The sequence below is a fragment of the Leucopleurus acutus genome (genome assembly GCF_964270905.1).
Source record: "Leucopleurus acutus genome assembly, chromosome: X".
Classification (NCBI taxonomy): Eukaryota; Metazoa; Chordata; class Mammalia; order Artiodactyla; family Delphinidae; genus Leucopleurus; species Leucopleurus acutus.
Genome location: NC_139148.1, coordinates 39,435,732 through 39,459,745, shown reverse-complemented (window position 1 = coordinate 39,459,745; position 24,014 = coordinate 39,435,732). Strand labels below are relative to the sequence as shown.

The window sequence follows — 24,014 nt, the reverse complement described above, 5'->3', positions numbered from 1 at the left end:
CACCTTCAGCAAAGATGAGAGAGGAGAGGCTCACCTCAGTCTCCCTGTCATGATGAGGCTGGAGGATTTAGCATCCCTCAGGGGCATGCCAAGTCTGTTTCTTGGACTCTCCGGGCCATTAGCCCCTTCATATGGGCACATAAGGCTGCCTGGGTAACTTCTGAGCACTAACAGACCTTCCCTTTGGTCTCTTTGAGATAAGCAACCCAGAACAAAGCAGAATCACTGGTCCCTGCATATCTCGACCACGTGGCAAGACCATGTGGCTTTACTCTAAAGTCGTGTGGAAACTGCCTTGAAATCATGAGGAATCGAGCTGCTGGTGACATGGCCATCATCTGATATTGAGCTTTCCAATGTGGTCCTTTTGTAGTCTGCACTTTATGAATCTCACTGGCATGGAGTGGGGAGAAAATAAGCCAGAGGAAGTCAAACTATTGCCAGGTTGGGGAGGTGGTGGCAGGACCCAACCTAAGGGTCTTGGAGTTGGTGTGGGAAACTGGAAGTGGAGGCTCAGGTGGGAAGAACCTTATGGGAGCTTCTCAACACTGGGCAGAACCAGAAGACAGAGGACAGATATCAAAGCCCACACCATGGTACACACCCTAGGTGTAATGCCCCTGTGCCTCTCTTTCTGCAGACAGAGCCTCCATGCACTGGCCTGGGTACCCACCATCTGCCATTCTCAGGCTGACCACAGCTAATACTGAGGCATGGGAAGGACTAATATGAGACCTCCTCTGCTTTGCCTCAAATACGTGCTCAGGAGCAAATAGAAGGCCCCAGGAAGAGAAAAACAAGATATGCAAGGGTTTGTTTCAGAACCCCTTGAAAATCCCATCACTTCTTCCTGCCCCCATTGCTGTCTGGTCCCACGCTGACAGGCACATTTCCCCCAAGGCACCGGCCCTGGATACCTCCACCTGGGACCTAGCAAATGTACCAAAGGACAGAACATCCTGGTGCACAAGATACACTTGAGATTCCACAGAAAGTGGCTAAACTGGCCTTGGGCTTTGAACTAAGGAAGACTCCCTCTTTCCTTCATTTTCTAGACACTTCCATAATACAGTGGGGATTATCCCAGGAGGCCTAGGCAGTCCAAAGCAACCTGCCCAGTACATTTAATGCCACCTACCTTGATGAGTATAGACATTGTGGTAGGGGCAAAGGATCCCTGGGGTCTGGAAACTGTGGTTGAGTCCTGACTCTGCCACTAACAGCTGTGGCAGAACATGAAGGAGCTCAGAGACCCAGGAAGAGCAGAGAGCTTCTGGTTCCTGTTCATCCATGTGACAAAGATGAAACAGACACAAGCTCTGCCCCCCAGGATCATGTGGCCCAATGGTGAGGACAGACAAGAACACAAACCACCACAAAGTGCTGTAGTGGATGTTATGATAACAGCCTATATGGGGACAAAGGACAGACTATTGACTTGGATCCTTCACTCACTGACCAGTTGACATTGCATTTAAGTCTAGGACTTCCCCACTCTTCCCTGACATTCCTCCTCCAAAACTGTGCTGGGGGGAGGTGTCTGGATCATCTCAAAGGCCCTCCCAGTTCTGACATTCTTTGATTTCACATGACTCTACTTCACTTAGTTAAGAAATCCTAATTGCATGCCTACTATCACCAGACACTGTGCTGGGTGCCTTGATTCCCTGTTTCTCAAAAGGCAGCAAGTAGTGCCTGCTTTACCAGATTCATTCATACTAGTGAGCTTATAGCTATGAAGGTGTTTTAGAAAAAGTCCATCACCATAGAAATGTATGGCAGTGTTGTTGTAATAAGTGGGTCCCTTTCTTCAATTTCTTGTGCTAAAACTTGCTCTACCAATTTTGTCATCGTGCATTAACATACAGCTAAACAAGCTTTCCTTCTTTCCTTTTCTTTTTTTAACATCTTTATTAGAGTATAATTGCTTTACAATGTTGTGTTAGTTTCTGCTGTATAACAAAGTGAATCTGCTATATGTATACATATATCCCCATATCCCCTCCCACTTGCGTCTCCCTCCCACACTTCCTATCCCACCCTTCTAGGTGGTCACAAAGCACCGAGCTGATCTCCCTGTGCTATGCAGTTGCTTCCCACTAGCTATCTATTTTACATTTGGTAGCGTATATATGTCCATGCCACTCTCTCACTTTGTCCCTGCTTACCCGTCCCCCTCCCCGTATCCTCAAGTCCATTCTCTATGTCTACCTCTTTAATCCTGTCCTGCCCCTAGATTCTTCAAAACCTTTTTTTTTTTTAGATTCCATATATATGTGTTAGCATATGGTATTTGTTATCCTCTTTCTGACTTACTTCACTCTGTATGACAGTCTCTAGGTTCATCCACCTCACTACAAATAACTCAATTTCGTTTCTTTTTATGGCTGAGTAATATTCCATTGTATATATGTGCCACATCTTCTTTATCCTTTCATCTGTCGATGGACACTTAGGTTGCTTCCATGTCCTGGTGATTGTAAATAGAGCTGCAATGAACATTGTGGTACATGACTCTTTGAATTATGGTTTTCTCAGGGTATATGCCCAGTAGTGGGATTGCTGAGTCATATGGTAGTTCTATTTTTAGATTTTTAAGGAACCTCCATACTGTTCTCCATAGTGGCTGTACCAATTTATATTCCCACCAACAGTGCAAGAGGGTTCCCCTTTCTCCACACCCTCTCCAACATTTACTGTTTGTCGATTTTTTGATGATGACCATTCTGACCGGTATGAGGTGATACCACATTGTGGTTTTGATTTGCATTTCTCTAATGATTAGTGATGTTGAGCATCCCTTCATGTGTTTGTTGGTAATCTGTATATTTTCTTTGGAGAAATGTTTGTTTAGGTCTTCTGCCCATTTTTGGATTGGGTTGTTTGTTTTTTTGATATTGAGCTGCATGACCTACTTGTATATTTGGAGGTTAATCCTTTGTCAGTTGCTTCATTTGCAAATATTTTCTCCCATTCTGAGGGTTGTCTTTTCATCCTGTTTATGGTTTCCCTTGCTGTGCAAAACTTTTAAGTTTCATTAGGTCCCATTTGTTTATTTTTGTTTTTATTTCCATTTCTTTAGGAGGTGGGTCAAAAAAGGTCTTGCTGTGATGTATGTCATAGAGTGTTCTGCCTATGTTTCTTCTAAGAGTTTTATAGTGTCTGGCCTTACATTTAGGTCTTTAATCCATTTGAGTTTATTTTTGTATACGGTGTTAGGGAGTGTTCTAATTTCATTCTTTTACATGTAGTTGTCCAGTTTTCCCTGCACCACTTATTGAAGAGTCTTTTCTCCATCATGTATTCTTGCCTCCTTTATCCACGATAACGTGACCATATGTGCATGGGTTTATCTCTGGGCTTTCTATCCTGTTCTGTTGATCTATATTTTTGTTTTTGTGCCAGTATCATACTGTCTTGATTACTGTAGCTTTGTAGTATAGGCTGAAGTCAGGGAGCCTGATTCCCCAGCTCTGTTTTTCTTTCTCAAGATTGCTTTGGCTATTCAGGGTCTTTTGTGTTTCCATACAAATTGTGAAAATTTTTTGTTCTAGTTCTGTGAAAAATGCCAGTGGTAGCTTGATAGGGACAGTATTGAATCTGTAGATTGCTTTGGGTAGTATAGTCATTTTCACAATGTTGATTCTTCCAATCCAGGAACATGGTATATCTCTCCATATCTTTGTATCACCTTTAATTTCTTTCATAAGTGCCTTATAGTTTTCTGCATACAGGTCTTTTGTCTCCTTAGGTAGGTTTATTCCTAGGTATTTTATTCTTTTTGTTGCAATGGTAAATGGGAGTGTTTCCCTAATTTCTCTTTTAGATTTTTCATCATTAGTGTATAGGAATGCAAGAGATTTCTGTGCATTAATTTTGTATCCTGCTATTTTACCAAATTCACTGATTAGCTCTAGTAGTTTTCTGGTAGCATCTTTAGGATTCTCTATGTATAGTATCACGTCATCTGCAAACAGTGACAGTTTTACTTCTTCTTTGCTGATTTAGATTCCTTTTATTTCTTTTTCTTCTCTAATTGCTGTGGCTAAAACTTCCAAAACTATGTTGAATAAGAGTGGTGAGAGTGGGCAACCTTGTCTTGTACCTGATCTTAGTGGAAATGGTTTCACTTTTTTCACCATTGAGAACGAGGTTGGCTGTGGGTTTCTCATATATGGCCTTTATTATGTTGAGGTAAGTTCCCTCTATGCCTACTTTCTGCAGGGTTTTTATCATAATTGGGTGTTGAATTTTGTTGAAAGCTTTTTCTGCATCTATTGAGATGATCATATGGTTTTTCTCCTTCAGTTTGTTAATTTGCGTATATTGAAGAATCCTTGCATTCCTGGGATAAACCCCACTTGGTCATGGTGTATGATCCTTTTAATGTGCTGTTGGATTCTGTTTGCTAGTATTTTGTTGAGGACTTTTGCACCTATGTTCGTCAGTGATATTGACCTGTAGTTTCCTTTCTTTGTGACATCTTTGTCTGGTTTTGGTATCAGGGTGATGTTGGCCTCATAGAATGAGTTTGGGAGTGTTCCTCCCTCTGCTATATTCTGGAAGAGTTTGAGAAGGATAGGTGTTAGCTCATCTCTAAATGTTTGGTAGAAATCACCTGTGGAGCCATCTGGTCCTGGGCTTTTGTTTGTTGGAAGATTTTTAATCACAGTTTCAATTTCAGTGCTTGGGATTGCTCTGTTTATATTTTCTATTTCTTCCTGGTTCAGTCTCAGAAGGTTGTGCTTTTCTAAGAATTTGTCCATTTTGTCCAGGTTGTCCATTTTATTGGCATATAGTTGCTTGTAGTAGTCTCTCATGATCCTTTGTATTTCTGCAGTGTTGTTGTTACTTCTCCTTTTTCATTTCTAATTCTATTGATTTGAGTCTTCTCCCTTTTTTTCTTGCTGAGTCTGGCTAATGGTTTATCAATTTTGTTTATCTTCTCAAAGAACCAGCTTTTAGTTTTATTGATCTTTGCTATTGTTTCCTTCATTTCTTTTTCATTTATTTCTGATCTGATCTTTATGATTTCTTTCCTTCTGCTAACCTTGGGTTTTTTTGTTCTTCTTTCTCTAATTGCTTTAGGTGTAAAATTAGGTTGTTTATTTGAGATGTTTCTTGTTTCTTGAGGTAGGATTGTATTGCTATAAACTTCCCTCTTAGAACTGCTTTTGTAGCTTCCCATAGGTTTTGGGTTGTCGTGTTTTCTTTGTCATTTGTTTCTAGGTATTTTTTGATTTCCTCTTTGATTGCTTCAGTGATCTCTTGGTTATTAAGTAGTGTATGTTTAGCCTCCATGTGTTTGTATTTCTTACAGATTTTCTTCCTGTAATTGATATCTAGTCTCCTAGCGTTCTTGTCAGGAAAGATACTTGATATGATTTCAATTTCCTTAAATTTCCCAAGGCTTGATTTGTGACCCAAGATATGATCTATCCTGAAGAATGTTCCATGAGCACTTGAGAAGAAAGAGTATTCTGTTGTTTTTGGATGGAATGTCCTATAAATATCAATTAAGTCCATCTTGTTTAATGTATCATTTACAGCTTGTGTTTCCTTATTTATTTTCATTTTGGATGATCTGTCCATTGGTGAAAGTGGGATGTTAAAGTCTCCTATTATGACTGTGTTATTGTCGATTTCTCCTTTTATGGCTGTTAGCATTTGCCTTTATGTGTTGAGGTGCTCCTATGTTGGGTGCATAAATATTTACAATTGTTATATCTTTTTCTTGGATTGATCCCTTGATCATTATGTAGTGTCCTTTGTCTCTTGTAATAGTGTTTATTTTAACGTCTATTCTGTGTGATATGAGAATTGTTACTCCAGCTTTCTTTGATTTCCATTTTGCATGGAGTATCTTTTTCCATCCCCTCCCTTTCAGTCTGTATGTGTCCCTAGGTCTGAAGTGGGTCTCTTGTAGGCAGCATATATACAGGTCTTGTTTTTGTATCCATTCACCCAGTCTATGTCTTTTGGTTGAAGCATTTAATCCATTTACATTTAAGCTAATTATCAATATGTATGTTCCTATTACCATTTTCCTAATTGTTTGGGGTTTGTTTTTCTACATCTTTTCCTTCTCTTGTGTTTCCTGACTAGAGAAGTTCCTTTAGCATTTGGTTTGGTGGTGCTGAGCTCTCTCAGCTTTTGCTTGTCTGTAAAGGTTTTAATTTCTTCATCGAATCTGAATGAGATCCTCGCTGTAGAGTAATCTTGGTTGTAGGTTTTTCCCTTTCATCACTTTAAATACGTCCTGCCAGTCCCTTCTGGCTTGCAGAGTTTCTGCTGAAAGATCAGCTGTTAACCTTATGGAGATTCTCTTGTATGTTATTTGTTGTTTTTCCCTTGCTGCTTTTAATATTTTTTCTTTGTATTTAATTTTTGATAGTTTGATTAATATGTGTCTTGGCATGTTTCTCCTTGGATTTATCCTGTATGGGACTCTCTAGGCTTCCTGGACTTGATTGACTATTTCCTTTCTCGTGTTTGGGAAATTTTCAACTATAATCTCTTCAAATATTTTCTCAGACCATTTCTTTCTCTCTTCTTCTTCTGGGACCCCTATAATTCGAATGTTGGTGCATTTAATATTGTCCCAGAGGTCTCTGAGACTGTCCTCAATTCTTTTCATTCTTTTTTCTTTATTTTGCTCTGTGGTAGTTATTTCCACTATTTTATCTTCCAGGTCACTTATCCGTTCTTCTGCCTCAGTTTTTCTGCTATTGATCCGTTCTAGTGAATTTTAAATTTCATTTATTGTATTGTTCATCATTCTATGTTTGCTCTTTAGTTCTTCTAGGTCCTTGTTAAATGTTTCCTCTATTTTCTCCATTCTGTTTCCAAGATTTTGGATCATCTTTACTATCATTACTCTGAATTCTTTTTCAGGTAGGCTGCCTATTTCCTCTTCATTTGTTTGGTCTGGTGGGTTTTTACCTTGCTCCTTCATCTGCTGTGTTTTCTCTGTGTTCTCATTTTGCTTAACTTACTGTGTTTGGGGTCTGCTTTTCACAGGCTGCAGTTTTGTAGTTCCCATTGTTTTTGGTGTCTGCCTGCAGTGGATGAGGTTGGTTCGGTGGCTTGTGTAGGATTCCTGGTGGAGGGGACTGGTGCCTGTGTTCTGGTGGGTGGCACTGGAACTTGTCTTTCTGGTGGGCAGGGCCATGTCCAGTGGTGTGTTTTGGGGTGTCTGTGAACTTAGTATTATTTTAGGCAGCCTCTCTGCTAATGGGTTGGGTTGTGTTCCTGTCTTGCCAGTTGTTTGGCATGGGGCATCCAGCACTGGAGCTTACTGGCTGTTGGGTGGAGCTGGGTCTTAGCGTTGAGATGGAGAGCTCTGGGAGAGCTCTTGGCAATTGATATTACATGGGGCCGGGAGGTCTCTGGTGGTCCAATGTCCTGAACTCGGTTCTCTCACCTCAGAGGCTCATGCCTGACATGAGGCCGGAGTACCAAGACCTTGTCAGCCACATGGCTCAGAAGAAAAGCGAGAAAAAAAGAAAGAAAAAATATAATAATAATAAATTTAAAAATTTTTAATTAAAAAAATTATTTAAATATAAAATAATAATAATAAAGAAGAGAGCAACCAAACCAATAAACAAATCCACCAATGATAACAAGTGCTAAATGCTAAACTAAGATAAATATAAAAATCAGAAACAAATCAGTCATAGACAGCAAACCCCAAGTCTACAGTTGCTCCCAAAGTCCACAGCCTCAATTTTGGGATGATTCGTTGTCTATTCAGGTATTCCACAGATGCAGGGTACATCAGGTTGATAGTGGGAATTTAATATGCTGCTCCTGAGGTTGCATGGAGAAGTTTCCCTTTCTCTTCTTTGTTTGCCCAGCTCCTGGGGTTCAGCTTTGGTTTTGGCCCCACCTCTGCGTGTAGGTCGCCCTCAGGCATCTGTTCCCGCCCAGACAGGACGGGGTTAAAGCAGCAGCTGATTAGGGGGCTCTTGCTCATTCAGGTGGCGGGGGAGGGAGGGGTATTGTAGTTATAATTGGAATGCAGGGTGAGCCTGCTGTGGCAGAGGCCAGCATGATGTTGCAACAGCCTGAGGCACACCGTGTTCTCTCCCGGGGAATTTGTCCCTGGATCATGGGACCCTGGCAATGGCGGGCTGCACAGGCTCCTAGGGATGGTGGGGGGTGTGGCCAGTGCTCGCACTCAGGATTCTTGGTGGCTGCAGCAGCAGCGTTAGCGTTTCATGCCCGTCTCTGGTGTCCAAGCTGATAGCCGTGACTCACGCCCATTACTGGAGCTCGTTTAGGTGGTGCTTTGAATCCCCTCTCCTTGCGCACTCCGAAACAATGTTCTCTTGCCTCTTCAGCAGCTCCAGACTTTTCCCCGGACTCCCTCCCGGCTAGCCGTGGTGCACTGGCCCCTTCAGGCTGTGTTCACGCAGCCAACCCCAGTCCTCTCCCTGCGATCAGACCTCCGAAGCCCAAGCCTCAACTCCCAGGCCCGCCCGTCCTGGCGGGTGAGCAGACAAGCCTCTCAGGCTGGTGAGTGCCGGTCGGCACCGATCCTCTGTGCGGGAATCTCTCTGCTTTGCCCTCCGCACCCCAGTTGCTGTGCTCTCCCCCGAGGCCCCGAAGCTCCCCCCCCTTCACCACCCGCAGTCTCCGCCCGCGAAGGGGCTTCCTAGTGTGTGGAAATCTTTCCTCCTTCACGGCTCCCTCCCACTGGTGCAGGTCCCGTCCCTATTCTTTTGTCTCTGTTTATTCTTTTTTCTTTTGCCCTACCCAGGTACGTGGGGGGTTTCTTGCCTTTTGGGAGGTCTGAGGTCTTCTGCCAGCGTTCAGTAGGTGTTCTATAGGAGTTGTTCCACGTGTAGATGTATTTCTGGTGTATCTGTGGGGAGGAAGGTGATCTCCACGTCTTACTCCTCCGCCGTCTTGAAGGTACTCCTTTTCCTTTTTTCTACTAAAAAGGCATCCATTAACAGCACCTTGTTTAGACACAGCCAAAATCATAACCATTTTCTTTCTTTTCGTTTTTTTGAGGGGGGGATCTCCTAGCCCATCTTTTCATCCCCACCAGAGAGTTTTCCTATCCTTATAAAAACCAGAAAAATATCAGTAGCCATTTTATCAACTCTGGACAAACCCATGCTTCTTTCATCCACCAAGCTCAAGGTCATTGCCATCCAATTATGGCACTGTCTCTTCACCCTCCTGTCCTTTCCAGAGACCCTTTGCCCTTAGGATCCCACAGCAAGCACAAGGTGCTCTGTATCCTTTCCCTCCCAGACCTTATCCAGGCAGTACCCAAATTCCTGCTCTTTTCTTCTTAGCAAAACTCACCTATCAAGTGCTTTCAAATAGACCCAGCATCACCAAAGGTGGGGAGAAAAGAAAGTCACCCATCCAATCAAGAGAGATGAAAACAAGTGCTCAAACAAAAACTTGTATACATTGACTGCTGGTCCTGCTTATGAATAAAGAAAGTCAACTTGGATGAGAAGCCCCAGTGATTACCATCAGAATCTGAGCCAGCTAGTTCATGGCTTCCCCTCCTGCACGGCCAAGTGCAGCTTTGTATTAAGGACACTCTCTTGAGCCACAGGCAATACACTGTAGCAAGGGGCTGCCAAGGAAGTGGGACAGGACCAGGAATCAGCAAGAGGGTGAAAAAATGCAGTGTGTATGCGTGTGTGTGTGTGTGTGTGTGTGTGTGTGTGTAACACGCTAATAAAACCGTGACTTTTCTCCTCTAAAAGCTGTGTCATTCTAATGGGAATATCTCACAGCCTAAATTACTAGCCCACAAATAGAACCACAGCCAAGAACAGCACCCAGGGTTTGTCATGATGTGCTTGTTCGCAAAACCACAAAGAAGGCTTCCTCTGCTATTACGCCAGGCACAAAGAGGCAACCCCCCTCAGAAGAACATGGCTAGTCAGAGGAAAACACATCTCCTCCATCGTGTCCCCCTCCCATCCCCTCAACTGCCAGCTGCTATTGACATTGTTCTATACACAGATCCCGTTTCTTCCTCAATTGGGAACCGGCTTGATGACCATGGAGATTTTCCTCCCACTAGATGGTGGTATAGAGTGTTCAGGGATCTTTGTTTAAACCAGGATGCCTGGCAATTTTACTTCCTTGGTCTCATTCACATAAATACAATAAGGGAAATAAGCAAAGTAACCAAAATGCACACTAACCATTTAATCAGAATATAGTTTTAGAGGTAACTGCTAAACGAATAATAAAATTCCCCTTTGGTTTGAATTTAATTCAAAATTATTTAAGGGGTGTTTGCAGGACATATGCTATGCCCTAGGAGGGTATAAGGCTGTCAAGACAAGGTCCCTGCACTCTGAGAGATGACACCCCAATGGGGGAGACAGACCAGATTTGATTAGTTCTGATACAAGACAGGTTATGATAAAGTGTTTGAATGAAGATGGAAATTTTATATTGTAGTCACAGCTAGTTTTCAGACTATAAATATTTTAATCCTTCACAAACTACCAGGTCAAAGACCCTTCCAAAAAGTTGCATTCATTTTTTTACAAAAATGACATGGCTATATTGATGCCGAAAGGAGAACAGCTGATAGGTAGATGTACCATTTTCATACTTATCTAACTGACATGGAAATCAAAGCTGAAATGGAAGAGGAAATTTAAGCAACTAAAAGCGCCATCATACAGAGCAATATTCGCAGGACATCAGCGCACACTCTCTGGCTGAACGGTCTTCGGAAAGCAGGGCCCCTTTGTGACTATGAGATCGCGAGACTTGGCTCTCCGCAACCGTGGGGATGTAGTAGTGCTTCTCTTTTGTTGCCCATGCGAGTTTCTGGAGGCAACCCCCCAACCCAGAGTCCACTTTCTCCTTTCCATCATATAATTGTTGAGAGTTGAAACAAATAAGACTTTGAATCACGGGATATGTTTAGAGTTAAAACCACCGAGACTTCGTCGCCTCAGCATTTGTGGCAAAGGGATCCTTTGGAAGAGGACAGTGGCTAAATTATGAATCTACAGGTCTCCATTGTATCCTAGGCTCATAGAAAAATGACTCATAGACCACCCAGCCTGTCCTCGAAAATGACTCTTAAATTATTCTTGATGGATCTCACGAGTGAAAAGGAGACAATGAAAGGTTTCCCCAGCCTTGACACAGACAAGTTGGAAAAGAAAAAGGAGGCAAGAGAAGACTCAGGGAAGGTATACATGAGATGAGTTGCCAGTGGTTCCTTCTCAATGAGTCTCAAATGCAGAACAGAGGCAGCTCCCAGCCAAAGCATTACTGAAGCCTGGGCAGTCACCAAGATGGACCATCTAGAGCAGACTTAGCCTTCACAGGGCTCTCCACTTTCCCTGAATTTAGATGTTAGCCAACCAAGCACCTTCTTAAATAAATCAAGCCACCCTTTGTTCTTTGATTTCTTTCCTTGCTATCTCGCTATCCCTATCGTGAGGTACTCTGGGACAAATGCTTTTGCTATAGCGTGACTTGGCTCAGAGTCCTGGGGTTTGACTATGCCTCTACGTGTGTCCACATAATATGCAGTAAGCAGAGGTTAAGCTATATGGTATATATATCTATAAAGATATTCACTTGAAAAAATTAATGATAGAAATAATTGATATATTGGTCACATTCTAAAAACTGTTTATTAGGCCACAAAAACATTCAATACATTTTATTTATTTATTTTTGGCTGCGTTGCGTCTTGGTTTCTGTGCGAGGGCTTTCTCTAGTTGCGGGGAGCGGGGGCCACTCTTCATCGCGGTGCACAGGTCTCTCACTATCGCGGTCTCTCTTGTTGCGGAGCACAAGCTCCAGACGCGCAGGCTCAGTAGTTGTGGCTCACGGGCCTAGTTGCTCCGCAGCATGTGGGATCCTCCCAGACCAGGGCTCGAACCCGTGTCCCCTGCATTGGCAGGCTGATTCTCAGCCACTGCGCCACCAGGGAAGCCCCTCAATACATTTTAAAAAGTAGAGATACCGAAGGCTTTTTTCTCTGATTAAAAGGCAATAAAATCAGACATAAACAATAATGAAACGGGGAAGCCCCAAAACCTACCAAACCTGGCATTTAAAAACATTATCTTTTGAACCACAGAGCAAAAAACTGAAATAGTAAACATATCAAGAAAATAACAATGATTAAAAACTCTACATATCCCTAATCTATGATTTGCTTTGCCAAATCACTGCTCAGAGGATAACTGGAAGCCAATCCAGTGTGTGTCAGGCAGCTCGCAATACAAATTTGTTCATTAATGGGGAGGAATAAGACAAAAAGACATAAAACTGGGGATCTGCATGTCAATTTGGTCCTAACATGAGACAGCAGACCACAGAGCAATAGGTCAATTTGTTAAAGATCAAAATAGATTACTACCCACTGAACCACACATATGTCATAGATTCTTGGAGTTCACAGAACCTCGAAAGCCCACCAGTTCAAATTCTCACACTATTTCCATTCTTTGTCCTACCATACAGTGACAGGAAACTCACTACCTTCAGAAACAATCTGTTCCTTCTTTGAACCAAACGGATCATTAGGAAGTGCATCTCAAATCTGTCTTCTTGTAGCTTTCACTAATTTTAACTATTAAGTAATTTCTACTCCTTGGTGTTAAACGTAACATTTCCCCCTCCCATACATTCACCTCCTAAATCCTGGTTTTGCAATCTAAACATTCCCAATTCTCTTTGCTATCTTGGTCATTCCCCTCCTACTGGTACATGTGAAAAGTTGTGTCAGCCAAAACCCCTTCTGCAGCTAGATTTTAGTTTTCAAGAACAGAACCTTTTATTTATCCCGTTAAGTATGATCTTCTCAGATTAAATCCATTATTCCAGCCTGTCACCTTGATTGTGTTACTTATAGTCACTACCAACCCAACTACATATCACGTTCAATTTTGATGAACACGACTTTTATCTAGGTCCTAGTCATTAATAAAAATATTAAATAGAACAGAGCCAAAGAGAAAGCCTTCTTACTCTATGTGGATGAATCCACTCACTGTTAGGTAAACTCAGTTAACCAATTACTAATCATCTTAATTTTCTATGCCATCAAAGTCTTAATTCACAGTCTCCTTTAAGAGTTATCATGAGGGACTTCCCTGATAACCACTTCCCAGTGGTTAAGAATCTGCCTGCCAATGAAGGGGACATGGGTTCGATCCCTGGGCCAGGAAGATCCCACATGCCGCGGAGCAACTAAGGCCATGTGCCACAACTACTGAGCCTGTGGTCTAGAGCCCATGAGCCACAACTACAGAGCCCACGAGCCACAACTACTGAAACCCGTGCGCTTAGAACCCATGCTCCGCTACAAGAGAAGTCACCGCAATGAGAAGCCCACACGCACCGCAACGAAGAGTAGCCCCCACTCACTGAAACTAGAGGAAAGCCTGCACACAGCAATGAAGACCCAATCCAGACAAAAAAAAAAAAGAGTTATCCTAAGACTTACTATTGAATTCCTCACTAAAGTCTATATATTCTAAGTCTATTGCATTTCTATGGTTAAAAATCAAATAACCATGTCAAAGAAAAAAATAGTCTAGAATGATTCAGTTAAATGAATCCTCAGTAACTACTTAAGATCATCACTTCCTCTTCTAGAGGTGCACAAATCATCCTATTAATACCCTGTCTTAGAATATTTCCTATGATCCAGTAATTTGTAAAATCTACCCTTTTGCTCCTTTGAATATCAGAAATGGATTTTCATGCCTTTTCTGTTCTCTGCGTTCACTGCCCAAGATTCAGTGATATTGTTTGCAAGGTCTCTGTGAATCTTCCAGGTGGGACAACTCATTCCAAACAATGGAAGCTTCCTTTACGCATTTTGGCTTCCCATACCTGTTCACCACCGTTTTGCTCCACCCTTTTCAGATCAAACTCCCAATACCTGTCAAAGAAGACTAGCAAACATTAAGAATGAAAATTGTGGGCTTCCCTGGTGGCGCAGTGGTTGAGAATTTGCCTGCCAATGCAGGGGACTCAGGTTCGAGCCCTGGTCTGGGAAGATCCCACATGCCGCGCAGCAACTGGGCCCGTGAGCCACAACTACTGAGCCTACGTGTCTGGAGCCTGTGCTCCGCAACAAGAGAGGCCGCGACAGTGAGAGGCCCACACACTGCAATGAAGAGTGGCCCCTGCTTGCCACAACTAGAGAAAACCCTCACACAGAAACGAAGACCCAACATAGCCATAAATAAATAAATTTTAAAATTCACGACATATGTCAATATTTAAAAAGAAAAAAAGAATGAAAATTGGGCCTTTATTTTGTTACCCACCAAGATTCTCCCCATGGCCCTACTCAAAACGTCTTTAGTTTCTTTTCACTCTATTCTTTGTAAAATAGAGTTCTTTTCAAAGTTTTTCAAAGTGTAACTTACATATTTAAATGCACAAATCTAACATGCAGAGCTAGATAAATTTTTATACATGTATTCATTCATGTAACCACCATCCACATCAATATACTGAACACTTCCAGCCCCTCAGAAGGCTCTTTCATGTGCCCTCTCTAAAAAGACTGCCTCTAGGGTGACCAACCATCTGAATTTCTTGAGACTATCCCTGTTTTAGCACTGAAAGTCCCACATCCTGGGAAACCCCTCAGTCCCAGGCAAACTGGAACAGTTGATCTCCTCACCCCTTCCCAATGGTAACCACTATTTCGACCTAAATCACCATAAATTACTTTTATTTGGTTTTGAACTGCATTTAAATGGAATCACACAGTATGTCCTCAACATGTTATGCTACTTAACCATGTTGTTGCATGACCAGTAGTTTGTTTTTTCATTGCAGTAGAATATTCCACTGATGTGTGTGATGATGTCACAATTTATTCATCCTACCATTGATGAACAAACATTCTTATTTATGTCAGTTGGTGAACGTAAGCATACAGAAGTGAAGTTTCTGGGTTATAACTGTACCTATGGACAGATTTAGTCAATACTGCCAAACAGTTTTCCAAAGTAGTTGTACTGATTTCCTCCTATAAGCAACGGAAGAGAGAGTTCTGTTGTTCCACATTTTTATCAACACTTGATATTGTTAGTCTTTCATTTTAGTCATCTTGGTGGGTGTCTAGCAATATCTCATTGTGTGGTTTGAATTTGTATTTTTCTCATAACTTACAATATAAGGGCCCTTTTCATATATTTATTGGCTGTTTTGATTCCATCTTTTGTAAAGTCCTGGCATAACCTGTTTGTCCATTTTTTATTGGGTTGTCTGTCTCACTGATTTGTAAAAGTTACACTTATATTCTGGATATGAGTTCTTTGTTGGATATATGTATTACAAATATCTTCTCCCAGCCCATGGCTTGCCCTTTCACTGTCTTAATGGTATCTCTTGATAAACTGACATTCTTAATTTCAATGAAGTCCAGTTTATCAATTATTTTCTTTTAAATATCTCGATTATCCCATGGTCACATGGGATCCCATGGTCACAAAGGTATCCCCCTGTTTACTTCTAGAAGCTTTCATGTATTCTCTCTCATACATAGCTCACTAATCTTAGGTTCTGCTGTGCCCAGTTTGGTGTTAAACCCAGTAGTAACTTCTTAATTTCAGATATTGCATTTTGTATTCCTAAATGTCAACTTAATTTTTTTTTGTGGATTCCAATTCTCTGTTGAAATTCTCTTCCTTTCATTAATTTTGCCTGTCTTTTCTTCTATTCTCTTGAAATCTTAATCACAGTTACTTTGAATTCTATACTTGCTAATTCTAAAATCCAGATTATCTCTGATTCTACTTCTGCTTTTGTTGGTTGTTTTCTTTTTTCTTGATTATCAATTCGTTTTTCTTGCTTCTGCACATTTTTTGGTAATTTTTAACTGTATGCTGGATTTTAAGGATAACACATGGTAGAGGTTCGAAATTACATTGTCTTCTCCTAAAGATGGTTGAGTTTTGCTCTAGCAGCCAACGAAATTGCTCACCTGAATCCAGGGTTTCTCAGTCTTGTGACTATTGACATCTGGGGCTGGATCATTCTTTGTTAGGGGATTGGGATGGGGGCTGTCCTGTGCATTTGTTAAGATGCTTAGCAGCATCCCCCAGCCCCCACCCCCTAGATGCCAGTAGCAACACAACCCCCAACTGTGACAACCCAAACTGTTTCCAGATGTTGTGCAGAATGTCCTCTGCGGGGCAAAATTGCCCCCAGTCTAGAACCACTGCCTTAATCCTGTTGAGGCTGGGATTAAGACTTCGTTAGTGCAGGTCTCTTTCAGTTTTGCCCTTACTCCCAGGACATGGTCCTTGCTGGTAGGACCTGAGCCTTACCACTGGAATGTGGACTTTCTGAGGTCCAATCAAAAGCCCAGGGTGCTCACTAAGATGTCTAGCCCAGACCCCCATCTCTCCAGTGCTATGTGGCCTCTGAAATCTCTGCTCAGTGATATAGCCTTCTAACGTGGTTCTCTGCTAGGGCTCTAGAGTCCCACCCTGTTCTTATGCAGTTTAGGAGTTGGCCAAAGATCTGAGGGAAACTTTCACATATATTTTGGGCGCTCCTTCTCTGTGGCTTTTCCTTTATAGGACCCTGCCCCCCAAATCCCAGCTACTCAGGCAGCCCCAAATCCTAATTGCTGTTTCCTTTACCCAGCAAGACCCTGCACTGCAGCTTGGAAAATGTCCTTGGGGGAAAAGACAGTGTGAATGTGGGGCTCAGCTCATGTGCATCCTTTCTCTCAAGGATTGTTGCCCTATGTGGGTGGTGGTCCAACTCCCACAAACAGTTGTTTTATATGTTTTGTGTGGGTTTATAGCTATTTGCATCAGAAGGGTAAGACTGATACCAGTTACTCTGTTATGGCCAGCACTAGAAATCTCAAAATGATCTACTGTCCAGGAGAGAAAAAAACTGGTGCTATTGCATTCATATATGCAAATCCTAAATATAGCTATGAAAGCCATCTTTCTTGCTTTTGAAACTCTCACCTTATTCTAAAAGGCTTTGGCATTTTGGATACTATTTCAACGCTGAAGAAAGTGTGGGGAATACCTGTGGCTTTCAGCCCAGCACATATGAAAGGAATCAAGCCTGCAATGAGAGCCAGAGGAGAATCTGACTTAATAACACACTTACAGCAGACCAGAAAAACACTTTCTATAGAGGACATGGCATTGTTTTCTTTCTTTCTTTCCTTCCTTTCTTTCTTTTTCTTTCTTTCCTTCTCTCCTTCCTTCCCTCCTCCCTCCCTTCCTCCTTCCTTCCTTCCTTCTTTCTTTCTTTCCTTCCTTCCTTCCTTCTTTCCTTCCTTCCTTCCTTCCTTCCTTCCTCTCTCTCTCCCTCTCTCTCTTTCTTTTTTTGACTCTCCAACCAGACAGGGAACTACTTGAGGGGAGGCACTGCATCTTATTCATCAATGTCTTCCCACACACATGTCTGACATTGTGTAGACACTTCATAAATCTTTGGGAAATAGAGGAGTGATTGAATGAGTGAATGAATAGGACATCATTCACCACTCACTATTCATGGCTTCAGGGTGACTCTTGATCCACACCTGTGCTAACTCCCTGGTCATCTCTAGAGGCTGTCAGATTTCAGAGTCTCTGAAAGTCCCGTCTTTCCCCAAGAGAGCATCTTTACTGGCATGACTCAGGTGTTAACAAGCTTGAAAGTCCCATGGTTTCTACTCCTTGGAATATGATACCAGATACCAGAAATGTCTACCTAATTTGGGTGAGAGGGATGGTGACACAGTTATCCATTAGCTTCTCCAGGGCTTGATCTCTCCATAGTTATCTTGGAAGAGAGATGGCTGAGGCATTTTGACCCAGGGCAGGGGAGGAAGAAATAGATGGGGGGCCTCTTGCTCAGGAGGAGGAGGGGTGATTCCCCCAAGGGCTTGCCTGGTAAGCTGGCCCAAGCACTTCTGAGCACAGCACCTCAAAGGGAAGATAAGACACCAAAAGGAAAGGTGAAAAGCAAGAACCAATTGCCCTTCCTCCACTTTCTCTAGGTAAGCACTGCCTCCTACCAAGAGGCTTCTGGGAAGGTCAGTGATTCAGGCTAACCCGGCATCTAGGGCCTCCCAAATGGCATTGGCTGTGGTGGAGACTTTCTGTACAACATCGTGTATTCAGATTCAGTAGGTAGTTATTTACCTGTGACACTTTCCAGTTCTGGGGACAAGACAGTGGACAGCATATATGCCATTGTTTGGGGGGGGGGGCGTCTCTAGACTATAAATGACTTTTTTCTTCTGTTTCTCTTTTTCTTTTTTTGGGGGGGGCCACTCCGCATGGCTTATGGGATATTACTTCCTCAACTAGGGAACGAACCTGGGCTCCAGCAGTGAAAGCATGGAGTCCTAACCACTGGACCGCCACAGAATTCCCTAAAAATGACTTTTTAATTAACCAACCAATCTAACTGCCTTCTAGCATCTTGAGATTGGCACCTTCTTTTCACCCTAAAATTATAGTCCTTTCCTCACAGTTCTGGGTCTAAAGAAGCCTATATGTGAAGCTATCTGATTTTTATAGGATCAGATGGCTACAGTCATGGGGCTTACCTAATTCTTGATATTCATCATCCTTGGGTCCATCTGATCTCTCTGTCCTCCTTGAAGTCCTGCCCATTACCCAATGGTGAACAATCTAGGGCTTCCCCTTTTAGTTGACTGTTTCACCTTAATACCTCAAGCCCTCACAGCTCAGGAGGCCATCATATTGTCTGAGCACGTTTTCCTGCAAGAGTTCCCCCATGACAGACCTCCTTCCCTTGACACAGACCTCCTGGCTGTGCACAGAGAACACCTTCAGCCAAGTCCTTCTCCTATGCAGCACCCTCAACTCTTCCCATCAATTGTCTCCTTGCCTCTCACCTTTCCTTTCTCAGACACATCCTCAACCTGGCTACCTGCGACACTCTCAAAATAACAGATCTTTCCCTTCCCAGTTCAATGTTTAACTTTTTTTGGGGGGGGGGGCATGCCTCACGGCTTGCGGGATCTTAGTTCCCCAACCAGGGATTGAACCCGGGACCTGACAGTGAAAGCGCCAATTCCTAACCACTGGACCACCAGGGAATTCCCTTCTTTTTATGATTAAATAACATATACTTATTATAAAAATTTATAAAGTATATTTTTTAAAAACGCATAAGGGGCTTCCCTGGTGGCGCAGTGGTTGAGAGTCCGCCTGCCGATGCAGGAGACGCGGGTTCATGCCTCGGTCTGGGAAGATCCCACATGCCGCGGAGCAGCTGGGCCCGTGAGCCATGGCCGCTGAGCCTGCGCGTCCGGAGCCTGTGCTCTGCAACGGGAGAGGCCACAACAGTGAGAGGCCCGTGTACCGCAAAAAAAAAAAAAAAAAAAAAAACTCATAAGGAAGTAGGGGGAAAAATTGCTTTCTAAGCCACCACCCGAAGGCAATCACCGTTAACACACTGGTGTTTTTACTTCTAGTCTTTTTTCTAGTCAGATTTAACTTAAGAAAAAATAAGTGATATGTTTCATGTTGTATATTTCTCTATGGCTTAATGTTATATCACATACTATTCCCCATATCATTAAAATTCTTTATAAGCTCCATTTCATCACGTGGGTATACCATAATGTTATTCACTAGTGTTTATATCATTTGATGTCATTATTATAAATAATACTTTGATGACCATCTTTCTGCAACATCTTTGCCAGAACTTTATATTATATTCTTTTTTTAACATCTTTATTGGAGTATAATTGCATTACAATGGTGTGTTAGTTTCTGCTTTATAACAAAGTGAATCAGTTATACATATACGTATGTTCCCATATCTCTTCCCTCTTGCATCTCCCTCCCTCCCACCCTCCCTATCCCACCCCTCTAGGTGGTCACAAAGCACCGAGCTGATCTCCCTGTGCTATGTTCTTGAGACAAATTTCCTTTTCAAAACTACCACGTACTGACTACTTTCTATGGGCCAGGGGCATTTCATACACATTTGTCACAGTTAATCTTCACAACCTATGAGATATCCTTGTTCTCATTTTACAGATGGGGAATCTGAGGCTTAGGGAGATTTATTTACCTGGTCCAAGATCACCTGGCTAGAAAAGTTTGGAACTGGGATTTGAACAAAGGTCTATCTCCTGATTCCAGAAGTCATACCATTAAGTACTATGCTTTGCTGCTTCCTTACTTTCTGTGGTGGAATTACTGGGTCTAAGGGTATGAACATTTTTAAATCTTTTTAATTTAATCTTTTAAAATCTTTTAAATTACCAAACTGAATTGAACTCCCATCAGCAGTTTTTGAGGGTGTTCGTGGCATCTTCAGGGCCAATAAGCTTTGCCTCTAAGATTATGTATGGTATCTTTAGAATAAAACCTAAATTCCTAAATATGCTTTTCAAGAGCCTCACAGTTTGGTCCCAGCTTTCTTTCCTGATGATTCCATTGGCCAGATATGGCCTTTACGTCTGTTCCTTGCTTTTGCTCAATTCTGATCCTTCAGCTTGAAATGCATTGACGTTAGAGGTCCACCTGACAAAATCCTACTCATTCTTCAAGACCATGTTCATGCCACCTCGTCTGTGAAGCCTTCCTGGATTCCCCTACTGCTCTCTCCTCTGTATTCTCACAGCACTTTGTTTACACCTCTTGTAGCGTTTGTGTCATCTTGCCCTGTACTGAACTTTGTAGTATAAATGTCACTCTGCCCCACCAGAGTACCAGTTCTTTGGAGGTCAGGACCCTCTCTTATTTAAATGTGTGACTCCTGTGCTTAGCACAATGCCTTCTATAAAGTAGGGGCTTGATAAATTTTTGTTTAATAAATGATTTGCAACAGCCTCGGGGGAGTTTTGACAAGTTTCCTAACCCACATGAGTGGTTAGGACAATATATGTGAGTTGGGGGAAGACTCCCCAAATTCCTTTTGGTTCTCCCTGCAATGCAGTCCAAAGACCCATTGAGTCTAGTGACCGACCTTAGTCTGGATGGCTAGCACTTCCTTGTCAGGATAAACACTCAGCTCTGGCCATTCTGGGCTTTGCAGCCTCTCTCTCCAGGGCCTCTTGTTCTACTTTCTCATACCCATTCTCTAGGAAGTGGCTGCTTTTCTCTCTCTCCTAACCCTACCCTCCATCCCAGAAAGGATCTGGTAGACGGTACCAGGGTGCAGGGGAGTGAGGGCACTAAAGGTGGGGGAAATAGGGGTTGGGGTTGGCAACAGAAAGGAGGCTCAGCCAACCAGGACCTAACCAGACAGTCCATCACTGGCTCCCATCTGACAGAGAGCTCCTCACCCACAACCCTGGCCCAGAGCGGCCTATCCGAGCCTGTGCCTCTATCCAGGCTTTCCTCAGAACGACAAACCGCCACTCCTTAAATACATATTTAGGGTGGTTGGGGTCCAGTGAGATACTTCAGTAAGGTCGCAGAAAAGTCACCAAGAGAGAAGCAAAGGAGCCAAAGGTGATGAGGTAGGTTTGGAATGTGTCGACATGACCAGGCTGAACTACATTTCCCAGACTTCCCTTCCCTTACGTTTCCAGTTAGAGAGATTCTGTTGGGAGTTTGGGAGGGCGGAAGGGCAACAGTGGCCATTTTGTGGCTCACACACCGTATTGCATGTCTGCTCTGCCTTCCCCTGGGCTCCTGCTTCATCTTCTCTGGCTCCCAGGCTAGGGTTAGCTTCATGCCAAAGGGTCCCAGCTTCTTCAGGTCTCCACACCATCAAGCTCAGAGGCAATAAGAACTGACATGGGTTTCCGTCCATTGTCATGAGCTCCATCTTGTGCTTGTGGGTTCCATGTTGTCCTTGATCTTCCCCCATTTTGCGTCTGTCTTCCCTTCTCAACTGCCTGCCTATGGACTTCAAGCTCCAGCATCATATGGGAGATCAACAGCCTTACAGAGACTACTTAACCTGCTTGTACAATTGTATAAGTTCAAATCCTGTTTTTTAAAAAAATCTAGTGATTCTGCTTCTCTGATTGAACCCTGGCTGATACAGGTGGTACAACCTCAACAGAGGGGGTGGGGATAAAAAGAAGCTTGGTAGTCCCTCCCCCCAGGCAAACTCGAGGCTGGTTTGAAGGTTTTCCTGACAATCAGAATTCGTTCTGAGCCTCCTGGACCACAGGACCTTTGCAGAAGCTACTGAGTTTCATTGGGAGTTTCCACAACTTTGCATGCACAAATGAGTTGTCACAAGCACTTGGCTTCCTGTCTTTTGATTTAAAAAGAAAGAAAGAGAGAAAGAAAAAAACCCAGCAGCCTATAAAATGAAATGGCCCAGTGGAGAATTATGACCAACCTTGGCATACCTGAATCAAAATGACAGACCATGAAATAACATGTTTTACTCTGTGTCAGCTGCCCTGCCTGTCCCAACTATCAGCTGAATTGCCTGCCACAATGATTATTTCATCTGCCGCAGTGAAAATCTTGGAGCAGCCCACAAATGCTTCAATGGCAAAGCCTCTGGGGCCCCTGAATGGAGGAAGATGGATGACGGACGAGGTGGGAAGAAAGAGATAGACTCCAATAGGAGGAGAAAGCTAGTCGCCACTTCCACCAGCAGGGTCACGCAAGATGTTGACTACCCCATAGAAGAAGGGTCCAGGATCACCACCAAGTGAGCCTCTGACTGCTAAAGGTTTGACAGTAAGGGGCACAGGTAGGCAAGGGGAGGTAGCCCTGACCAGGGCATATCTTCCAGGGAATAAAAGAAGAGTGTGCTGGGCAAAGCCATGAAAATGAGAATAAGATGTAATTGTGGGAAGTGGCAAGTGTCATGCCCCCTGATTACAGTACGGGTCAAGAGCAGTGGGTAGACGTTGCAATGGTAGGACTGGGGCAGGGGGGTGAGGGGCTAAATTTTATTCTATAAGACAGTGGTTCTCACACTTGAGCGGACATCAGAATCCCCTGGAGGGCTGGTTAACGCTGGCACTGCTGAGTCGCAGCCCCAGAGCTTCTGACTGTGCAGGTCTGAGGCAGAATCTGAGAATTTACATTTCTAAAGAAAAGTGATTTGAAGACTGTGGATCTTTCCACAAATGGGACCTAAAAGTGGTATGCGGGGTGGATGGGCAAGGGAGTGAGGTCAGTGAGGCTGTGTAGCAAAAGTAGGACAAGGCCCCCAAAACACAGCTTCCGGTGAAGAAAGTAGGGAGGAGAGGCTGAGTTTCAATGCAAGAAAGCGGCACAGTCTGGCCTGGGATTCAGGCCTGGGTTCAAATCCTGGCTCCACCACTAAGGAGGGTTCCTCAGTGGAAGATAAGTCATAGTCAGAAGCCTGTTGGGTGAGCACTGATCCGAGAGGGAAGTCAACCAAGTGATCCTCAGTGGCCTGGCCACCTGCCCACAGGCTGCTGGAGACCACGGGCTGGGTGCCCTTTTCCCCAGACCCCAAAGCCAACTCCTGACCCTCGGATTTTCCTGTCTGGGTGCCCAATCTTACCAACCACTATGTCTATTTGGCCACTCCAAATAGGGGACAAGATGATAACACTCATTCCCCAACCCTTCTCTCTGAAGTTACTGAGCTCCCTGACTAGGGTTTCCTGGGGTTCCCAACTGTTTTTTTTCCAAATTTAAAGACAGTCCTGGGTCAACATAGTCACGATGTGGAGTACATTTGTTTGACCCTCCAAAGGCAACCTTATTTCCTACTCAGAGATCCATTTTATTGTGAAATTTGGGGAGGGAGCATTTTACCATTGACCCCCATTGACCCTTGGAACTGACAACACTACCTTGTGTTCACAAAGCCCTCCACAGTGTGTAAAGCACAGTGAGATGTTTATCACGCATCCAGGAAAGTAGTATCAGGTACCTACAATGTCCAGAGAGCCAGCTAGAGCCAGGCAACCGAGTGACGTACTGGTGTAAACCAACCATCTACCATAATGCCCACGTGAGAGATGAGGAAACGGCCTCAGAAAGGGAAAGGGACTTGCCTAAAGGCACACCTCCAGGCCAGCTAAGCCCCGGGGGAGCACAAGCTGGGGGAGAGGTGACTGATGACACAAATGG

The 24,014-nt window shown here is 43.4% G+C and overlaps 1 protein-coding gene across 1 annotated transcript in view; it reads left to right on the top strand.

Annotated features, from left to right (window-relative positions):
- The window catches only part of DIPK2B (divergent protein kinase domain 2B), a gene marked incomplete at both ends in the record, with an annotated part of 47,340 nt that overhangs the window by 9,228 nt on the left and 14,098 nt on the right, over nt 1–24,014 (top strand). The window lies entirely within an intron of this gene.